Genomic DNA, 10524 nt, shown 5'->3' on the forward strand with positions numbered 1-10524 from the left:
ATAACGTTCGGCAACGAATAAAATTTAACCGTTCTTGCGTTCTCACGCGTGTCACTCTCCGGTTTTGTGCGATTGCTGTACCCAAATACGGCGCAATTAACCGTGATTTTGGGTGGCGGGCGCAAAAAACGGCTTAACTCGCGTATCGCGCAGAGGCACACATGGGGGGCACGGCCTCAGATATGGCGGCGCAGAACACCCGGAAGTAGTGCCTTCCCGGCATGCCGTGCGGGTATGCTGCGGGAGAACAGGGTTGCTCGGGGGTGAATACCACCTATTGACGCAAAGTACGCGCGACGCAAAGTACGCGCGACGCAACATATATACCTCATTTATATTTTGTTTACTAACGAAAAGCACTTTTTTTTGCCTGTATGGCCGGCCAATATCCCTTAGGGGCGAAGTCCACTAGTGGGCATGCGCCACGTGGTGAGACATTGTCATGTATTGAGGTATGCTCAAAATTGCCAGTTGCACTTTAGAGAACGTATAACGACATAAAATATGCACTGCTTCACGTACAGGGCCGGGGCGTAGCGCTCTGCAGCCCGATGCCTTGAGGAGCTCCTCAGTCTGCCCCGAAATTCACCCGGAGTCCCGGATGCAAGAAATGGACTCCAAGCGTTTCAATGTACTTGCTTCGATTATCTTCGTTTTTATTGACACAGGTAAACACAGGCTGAGTGTTTGCTCTCCTTAGCACTATAAAACTTTATTTCTTTGTCGCTCTTGCTGCGATGCACGGCGGACGGGCGATGCGCTTTTATCTCCGCTTGAGCAGCGATTGTCGTCTACCCTCACACGCTTGCAGTCGCACATAGAACATATACGACGCGCAGGGCGATGTTATCGCCTTTAGGCTTAGGCTTTATACGGAACCTCACGGTGACGCCGACGGCGACGGCAAAAACGCGTCTGGAGTGTTTATATAAATGCTATAGCAAAAGTAAGATGTATACAGGTTCTGGAAACACGTAAAATTATGGCGCTCTCTGTCTCTTTCAGTTCTGACACACGACGTTCCGTCACGGAATCAATGGAACGCCGCGTTGATGTTGGCCGACGCGAAAATTCAGGTTACTCCAGAAGTGTTCCATGCTGGCTTACTGGCAACGCTGGCATCTGGTTTCAAGGCAAAGGAGGAAAGGGGCTTCGCCTACGAAGCCACCTTTACAGAACTGCAGATCTCGCGGACTGTGAATATCCCGCTGCTTTCAGTGGGTGTGAACGTATCGGTGTGGATCGACTCCCTCAGGTGGCGCCTGGAACTCCTAGTCGACGACGCCACCGGCGACACGACGTTCAGAGACTTTAAGGTTCTCCAGCTGGGCTACGTCACCGTGAAGACGGAAGGCTTGTGGTACCTGGACCGCATTGTCGGCATCACACTGAACGCTTTCGCGGCGTTGGCTTTGGAACCGATAAAGGACATGGGTGAGCTTGTGGGTAGGCAAAAATTCCGACGGTCCTTTTGATGATGCTCTACACACCTGGTTGAGACGCGCCTGTCGTATCTCCAAGGCGCAGAAGAACAGAAATCATCACGTCTGCGTGGTGTCATTGTGTTACGACTGGTGTCCGGCAACCGATTCTGGGGAGTTCTAGTGGACGCGCAAACGCTGAAGGATGAAACTTGGTTTAATTATTCACCGAACAGTTATGAAATTTTCGAGAGCTACCATGACCTTATAGCTTGATCATACGACATATAGAACGTTTACTAGCAGCGTATAGTGACGGTATAAACATACAATAAATGGGAAACGCAGACACTGAGGGCACTTGTGATGCATTTGTGACGACACAATTTTGTCTAAGGCCGACTTTAGGCACGAAGGTTCTTGCAACGAGCAAGCCCGGCGTTGTGCACAGAATCCCTATGACATGTGGCAGGTGTTATATCAAATTGGCCGTTGTCTGTAAACTTGCAACTGCGAGAGCGTATAGTTAAATTTTATCTTCGCATCGTTCATATCTGGCTCAGCATACGTCGTACGAATGTCATTCAACCTTCGTAGATCACCTTGCCTCACCGGTATCGTGAAGCGATCACAGGGCAGATAAGCCGACACATATGATACACAGTATACAAGCATTGCAGTGTGGTCTGCGCGCAAGGAAGTCTGGGTGGAACTCAAGAAGAACGTAGGTAGGCAGGTAGTAAACTTTATTCGAGTCCGGAAGAATCTTCACCCAGTTTTTATAGGGGCAAGAGTGCGAGCCGCTCCCACGCTGGGACAGGGAGGCCAAGCCTCACCGCCGCATCGTAGGCCTTCAGGAGAGCCCGGAGTTGATCAAACTAGTCGTGGCTCTTGAGAAATTAATTAAATGGTTCCCCCGTTAATCCGATGGTCCTTATGGTGCTGTAAGGAGGGGCACTCCCAGAGCATGTGCCTAAAATTGCTAACCGCACCACAGTCGGGACACAGAGGGGACACTTCCGTGTAACTACTGAAGACGGAGAGTGTGGGATACGACTTTGTTTGCAAGAGCCTGAGCGTCTGAGAAGTAAAAATAAAAGCACTTTTTTTAATGCTCCTTGGTGGAACTGGGGTAACTTGTTGCAGCACAGCACTATGCTTCGCGTCCGAGGAGGAAGACGAGGAAGGCAGACATCATAGTTTATTTCTTGCTACATACTTAATTAAACGTTTCTATTATATAACATTTATTTTGGTAATATCAACGTCATTAGCACTCGTGCAGTTTGCATTTGGCTAATTATTGTGACTGACAAATTCTTCGGCAATCTACCGTAGTGGGTGTGAGCCATTCATAAGGGAAATCAAGCAAACTAACAAGCGAGCCATGAAGTCTACGGAGAGCTGGAGCATCGAGGACTCCGTGCTGGCGTCGTCGCGCCGCAAGTGGCTTCGATACTGGTACGGCGGCGTCGGGGTGATGCTCATCGTGTTCATCCTCATGCTCACCCTGTCAACCATGATCCGAGCGGGCACGGTGCACGTGGCCCGCATGTGAGGACCTCTGCGAGTCACGTCGTAAAGGCCGTCACGTCGCACCAACGCTACCCCAGCTGCGCACGCTGTCGTGAAAGTCGCACATCCCAACGGTCACGACATAATGTGAGACCAGCGTAAGACTGATGCGTTTCGATCGTGACGCTTTGAACCGCGCGAACGGTTCAAAGTCTTCACCGTTGCCAACAGAGTGCCTCGGCGTGCCCGTTATGTACGTGGGCCAGCTGCGATACTCGTTGCGTTCATGGCATCCGTGGCATTGAACGTCCCGCCGAGTTGCGGAAACCTGTGACATGATGAGAGGTACATGCGTTGACGTGTGCGTCGTGGCGTAGCGCCGGCGGGACGTAGATGGTGTTTGTGCGAGGCATTCAGCGTACAAAACGGTGCTTGCTACTTTTTGCAACAGCTCAAGTATACGATAAAAGCCTTGCTATATCCTCGTAACCTGGCGAGTGAGTGGGAGTTTAATACATGTTATCCAAACAGGCTGAAAGTGCGGGGGAAGGCGACGGCTTTAGGTCATGAGACGTCGTGGGACAAAGACTGTCGCTGGAGCCAAAACGTTTGGACAAAAAGACTTGGCTTTGTCAAAGCGGTAACTGTTCAAGCAGACTTTGCCAGGGCAGCGACTCTTCAAGATGACTTGTTTTCTTCAGGGCAGGCTGCGGCAGCAACCCTGGTGAAGACATGCCTTCTTGTCGAAGCGCTCTGGCTCTATCGACTTTACTTGTTGACCTTTTTTTTTTTCGCTTCAAAGCCTGCACTTGCTATTGAAGATGACTTACCTTCGTCAGGGCAGACTGGGCAGCAACCCTGGTGAAGACACGACTTCTTGTCGAAGCGCTCTGGCTCTACACTCTAAAAAATACCATGCTTAATGTCACGCTAAACTGTAAATTTAAGCGTGATGTACATGTAAATGAGCCGTGGATGACGTTTCAAGCCCCCCGTGACCAAAATTAAGCGTGCGGTTCCTTCAGGTCAGCGTGAGGGCAAGGCTGCGTGCCGTGGTTCTGTCATGTGCAAGCGTGGGCCAGCCGTGTACGCGTGTGCAACGGATATCACACGCTTACAATCCCGCGGCGAACACGCGTAAACATTTGCCGTCACGCATATAGAAATCCTAATATGGGAGCCGGGATAAGCGGCGCCGTCTGCCCGAAGGGCGAGCGTTCTCAACGATGACCATGACGAGGCGCATGCGCATTCGCCTCGCCTTCTTCCCGCGCCTGTTGCGGCGATTACGGAACTTTACTTCGGAAGGCTCTCGAAGGGCGCGCTTCTGAAAGACTGCGTTTGTTGCGGGTTCCTTGGGTTGTAACACCGTTCAGGCACTGCAAGGCAGAGGTTTCTGCCATGTTTACTTCCGTAGACATTCGTGGCGTGCAACGCGGGCGTTGCGAGCACACGGATTGTGATTGTGCCGAGTTCATGCGAGAAAACCCGCCACGGTCTGATGGTTCTGGAGCAGGCTGCAGCCATTCCCCACGGATGGTGTGTATACTGCGGCCACTCATCTACGATTCACGGACGGTTGGAGTATATAGGTAAGAACGTTAGTTATCTTTCTGTCGTACTCAATGACAGCAAACGTTAAGGATTTGCAACGGTTTCTTGTGTCAGCTTACCACATGGGTTGTGCGAAATGTGCATTTTTTGTTTAATGCCTGTCTGCCAAAATGTGCCTTATATTGTTTTGCATCCTTCAAATGGACCACGGCTTACCAAAAGCGCTTGTTAGTAAGTTAGTTTCAGCATCTTTCGCGGTATTATCTCGCGCAATTTCTCTGCAGGACATTCAGCACTTGTCAAGTTCACGAGGTGGAGAGGAAAGAACAGCTTTCTGAGCAAAGCTTGCTTCGAAGAAGTGGCCCTCGCCGGCATCGACCGGTGCTTCAAGCTGACCGCAAGGGAGAGACGGGAGAAGGAGTGGCGTCACTCCCCCACTCCGTCTCTTTCCTCCTTTGGCGAGGATAACCGGCGCCGTTTTTAAGCGTGCACAGCCGTCACGCCATGATAAGCGCAGGAAAAGTGGTTCGTATGTCACGCCTGCAGGGGCGGATCCAGGTGGCAACTTTGGGGGGGGGCGGTTCCTTGGTCTGACCGGGGGGGGGGGGGGGTTGGTAGGTTAGAGATGAGGAGAGAGACAGGCACTACAGGCGGGGGGGAGGGCTGACACATGCTTTGGGGGGGGGCGATCGCCCCTACCGCCCCCCCTCTGGATCCGCCACTGCTGCTATGCGTGAAGAGTATGGCGCTCATCACTCTTAGTAGGCGTGATCGGTAAGCGTGGAGAAATATCACGCATACTTTAGGCGTGTAAAAAAACTTAAAACACACGCTTAGGTAAGCATGGGATTTTTTAGAGTGTATCGACTTTCCGGCAGGGTTCCGTTTGGAGTCACAGAAGTCTGGCAACTTGGGGCACACCACTGACGCTGGCAAAATACTGAGAAGCGCGAAGCGGCTCGTGGGTTACGTGCGCCCCAGTGACACGGGCACGGACGCACGCCTGCCCCGAAAGGGCAGGCGCGCGGGCTAAACAGCGGGTGGCCGCGATAGCGGCCAGTAGCGCGTGACCGAGACCCTGCCAAGCGGCCATTGAGCGTTAGCGAAATGGCCGCACTCGCGAAGCGAGGGCGAAGCCACGATTAGGTTACCGCGCCCGAAGGGCGCAGAGGGCCTTCACTGAGCAACAGGGAAAAACTGCCCGCAACTTTGCACGCGTCCGTGCTAGCGTCCGTGGTGTGCCCGTGTCGTATCACTGGGGCGCACTGCCCCATGTTGCCAGACTTCTGTGACACCAAACAGAACCCTGCCGACTTTCCTTGCTCACCGACTTTTTTTTTCCTTCAAAGCCTGCACTTGCTGTTCAAGATGACTTACCTCCGTCAGGGCAAGCTGGGCAACAACACTGACGAAGACACGCCTTCTTGTCGAAGCGTTCTGGCTCTATCGACTTTACTTGTTCGCCGACTTTTATGGCTTCAAAACCTTCAATTTTTAAAACATGTTGGTGGGCTGGTTGGATAGAATTCGTGAACGACCGAGGTAGAACAGTCACTGCGCTGACGAAGACGAGTCCCATCGTCGAAGCTTTGGTTCCAGCGACATTCGTTTATCGATGGATTCTCAGTTTCATGGTTAGTAACACAGGAGATACGTATGCAGACTCATGCGCCAGCATTGTCTCGCTATGCAGGCTGTCTCCTATAGTTGTTTAGTGTGCGCATGATTAAAATTACACATTGCAATATAGTTAATGCGCATGCGCGAGCAGGTATGTTTTCCACACAAACAGCCTCGGCCGCAGACTAGCAGACAAACTATTTCTTTCCTTTCAACACTCGTACCCTTTCCTTTTTTTTCGTATCTCCCTTTCTCTGTGTACACCATAACGAGCTTGCAGTCAGGCGTGACATTCCTGCAGCAATATTTGAAAAGCCGTTGTGATGCTCACGCCTTCGCCGAATGGGGATGGGTGAACCCGCTTAGAGCGAAAAAAAATATATATAATAAAAGTAGTCTGTGGACGTGAGTTTCCGTGTGGAAAATATTCTTGCGGGCAAGCCAACTAACAGAGTTTTGCAAAGAGTCAATTGGTAGGTATCGATGCTCTCTTTGAATCTCTCACGTTCCCGACAAACGAAAGCGAAACATGATTGCACCTGTTTTTGCAATGTGATCGAACCGGTCTGAATAGAAACCTGCAATCATCCACCACAACCGCTACTGCGGTCGTTCTGTATCTCACAGACGGGATTTTCCCATTCGGTGATAACGGCGGAGAAACGCATACATACGGAGAACACCAGATTGCTTGCCTTCCGTTATCGTTCTCCCATCATCCCGGCGGGAGGCCGAGAGCTGAGCACTTACACGCAGGCATGCTAACTGCGTTTCATTCTCCGTATCTATCTATCTATCTATCTATCTATCTATCTATCTATCTATCTATCTATCTATCTATCTATCTATCTATCTATCTATCTATCTATCTATCTATCTATCTATCTATCTATCTATCTATCTATCTATCTATCTATCTATCTATCTTTATTTATTTATTTATTTGTTTGTTTGTTTGTTTGTTTGTTTGTATGTATGTTTGTTTATTTCCTTCTTTCTTTCAGTCTCAGTATTTCTACAACAAAACAGGCCTTGCGGTGTGGGATCCTCCTCGCTTGACTGTGCCGTCGCCATTATATACTGAACGAAATATTAGGAGTATTACCAAATATTTAAAAACGAACAAAGAAGAGCAGTCAAGCAGATCGACATCTGAATGATGGAGTAGCAACTTCGAAACGAAAACCTCCACGCCCGTAACGAAAGGACGATGCGTGCTTCGGTAGATGTGACTCGCATTGCGCAGCAACAAGCACATGCCTCTACAATTGCGAAGAAAAACACCTGCTGCGGTGGCGCGGCGCCCGCCGTCAAAGCTCGCTGGCTTGTAGCGAGTCGCGCGACGTCGCTTTATCGACGCACGCAGCATTGCGAGGTGCGCACGTGTCCACGCGACGCGCGGATGTACCGCGGCCTTCACATCGCATGACCGTTCGGCAAATTACAGTTCCTGAAGTCTGGAACATATCTGAACACCGTAGCTCTTTCGCAACGCTATAGGCACACGATTACAAAGCAACACTCTTTTATTTTATACTATGGTAAAACATTCCTTTGAAATCCCAATTTTTTGGTACTCAGGTAAAATTATAAAGGCTGACAACAAACGAAAACAAAGGCCGAATTCTCGTTGTAATATTTTGCGTCGGCACCTATATTAATGTTTATTTATTTATTAGTGGCACAAGTACCGAGTGGCACTCTTCGCTATTTTCTAGACCAGGGGTCGGCAACCTGCGGCTCGCGAGGCAGCATTACGCGGCCCTCGGCACGACGTCGAACCCCTCCCCCCTTTTCTTATCACTTCATATCCTATCTGAAAGCCGACATGGCAGTTTTGACCTGAAATGGTATTTTCGCTTGTTAAATATGTTTGATTGCAACTTTGTGACATGCGCGTGCTGAAAATCAACATGGTTTCTAATCCACTTTTGTAAATGATTGTCACTACGCCGAATTTTTTTCGCCCTCCTACCCCCCCCCCCCTCCCGATTTGCCGTACGGCCCCCCTCTGTGTCGGCTTCATGCAACTTGGCCCTCCGCCTCGAAAGGTTGCCGACCCCTGTTCTAGACTATTCTGTCAAGCGTCGGTGCGAGTTGTCCGAAAACCGTGAAGTAAAAAAGATATATAGGAGGAACGGCAAGGGTTAAGCTAAGGGCGATAGAGTGCACATGGCAGTTAGTAGAGATTAGTCTAAACAGCAATTAGTATAAACGCTTTGGCAAAATAGTACGAAAATGATGGCGGTGGTTCAAGTGAATCCTCACCATGATTAAAGGCGCCCTGCAACACTTTTCCAAGTAATCGTCTAATGGCTTCATTAAACGAGTTTATTGCCTCACGAATAGACTGCCGCAAAAGTTTTTATAATCCGTCAAGTACGAGCGCAGTTACAGGGATTTGCCGCACGCTTTAAGTGCTTTCTCTCTCCTTTCGTAGCAGCGAGCGCGCTAAAAGCTACGCAGGGAGGGGGATGAACGGGTGCAAGAAGATGCGTCCCTTCGTCAGCGCGCGCCATGACCTTGAGCACTTCCTTTTCAATTTTTCTTTGAACGCGGCCTACTTTCAGTGTGATCGTGAGCACGATGGATGGATGGATGGATGCTATGAGCGTCCCCTTTATAACGGGGCGGTGACATGTCTGCCACCAGGCTCGAAGGCGAAAAAAAAGAAAGAAAAAAAATAAACTTCCTTGTTTCATGTTGTCCTAATGCCTTATCTACATTGATTAAATCTACGTTATTATACCAAAAAATATAAATTCACGGTCCATCTCTCTGCCTCTTAAGGCAGAATGACCTTTTTTTTTTTCCCAGTTATTTATTTTTGTACTTTATCTCTACTTTTCTGCCACCAATACTCTAACCGTCTCTTACTTATTTCTATCGCGGACGTGTTCAGCTTTCCATTGTTGTCCCTAAAACCCAAGGCTTCATGTAGACTCGTGCCCACACGTATACCTGGGTGAATATCGCCACATTCAATCAGTACATGTTCCATCGTTTCCTTAGTTCCCCCGCAGCATGTACATTGTTCTTCTTCGTTACTGAATTTCGCTTTATAACTACGCGTTCTAAGGCAGCCCGACCTTGCTTCAAACAGTAAAGCGCTTCCCCTTGAATTATCATAAAACCTTTCCCTCCTTATTTCGTTTTTTCCTTTTCGGTAGTTACTCAGAGCCGGCTTCTTTTCCATCGCTGTCATCCAATAAGTCCTCTCCGCCTCTCTGACCTTCCGCTTAATGCTCCTTGTTGTCATATCGCCCGCACTGCCAGCCGTATATTTACTGGTGAGCCTCCTAGTTCTTTTTCTCCACTGCGTGTCAACGCTTTTTCTATACAAATACCTGAAAACCTTCTCTGCCCATCTACTCTCCTTCATGTTCCTCAGCCTCTCTTCGAATCTCATTTTGCTCTGCGCTTCCCTCACTTCAAAGCCTGTCCATCCCATATCACCCTTTACCGCCTCATTTGTCGTCTTCCCGTGAGCGCCCAACGCGAGGCGGCCCACCGTCCTTTGATTTACATCCATTCCTGATTGCACCTCTGACTTCATGCACACCACTGAGTTCCCAAATGTAAGCCCCGGAACCATCACACCCTTCCACAGCCCTCGAAGCACCTCGTACCTATTGTATCCCCATAAAGCTCTGTGCTTCATAATTGCAGCATTCCTCTTTCCCTTTGCTACCGATGCTTTCTCTTGTACTTCCATATATCTATCCCCCTCATTTACCCATACTCCGAGGTACTTGTACTCGCTTACCCTCGGTATTTTTTGGCCCTGTATTAAGACCGTATGGTCTCCGTGATCATTGAATACCATCAATCCACATTTTGTTGCACTAAATCCTAGTCCTAGAGCCTCACACTCCCTTCCGCATATATCTGCCAGTCGCTGTATATCATCTTGACTGTCCGCAAATAAGACAATATCATCAGCATAAAATAGACCAGGAAGCTTCTGCTCAACCATCGCTCCGACCTGTTTGTGTGACAAATTAAATCCAATGTTGCTACCTTCTAGCGCTTTTTCCATCCTCGCCATGTACAGCATGAATAACAGCGGGGACAGAGGGCATCCCTGTCTCAGCCCCTTGCTAATTTCAACGCTGTCCTTGCCACTTATTCCTTCCCATTCTATAAAAACTGTATTTTCTCGGTATATTTCCTTCAAAAGCTGTACACAGTCGTCACCTATGCCCACTTCCTTCAATATATCCCACAAAATTTCCTGATTAACGTTGTCATACGCCCCGGTGATATCTAGATAAGCTACGTATAAGGGCCTGTTTTCTATTTTAGATATTTCTATACACTGGGTAAGAACAAACAGATTATCGTCTAACCGCCTGTCGATTCGAAATCCATTCTGAAGTTCTCCCAAAATATCATTTTGTTCTACCCACGCTTC

This window comes from Rhipicephalus sanguineus, chromosome 4, assembly GCF_013339695.2.
Source record: "Rhipicephalus sanguineus isolate Rsan-2018 chromosome 4, BIME_Rsan_1.4, whole genome shotgun sequence".
NCBI classification, from domain to species: Eukaryota; Metazoa; Arthropoda; class Arachnida; order Ixodida; family Ixodidae; genus Rhipicephalus; species Rhipicephalus sanguineus.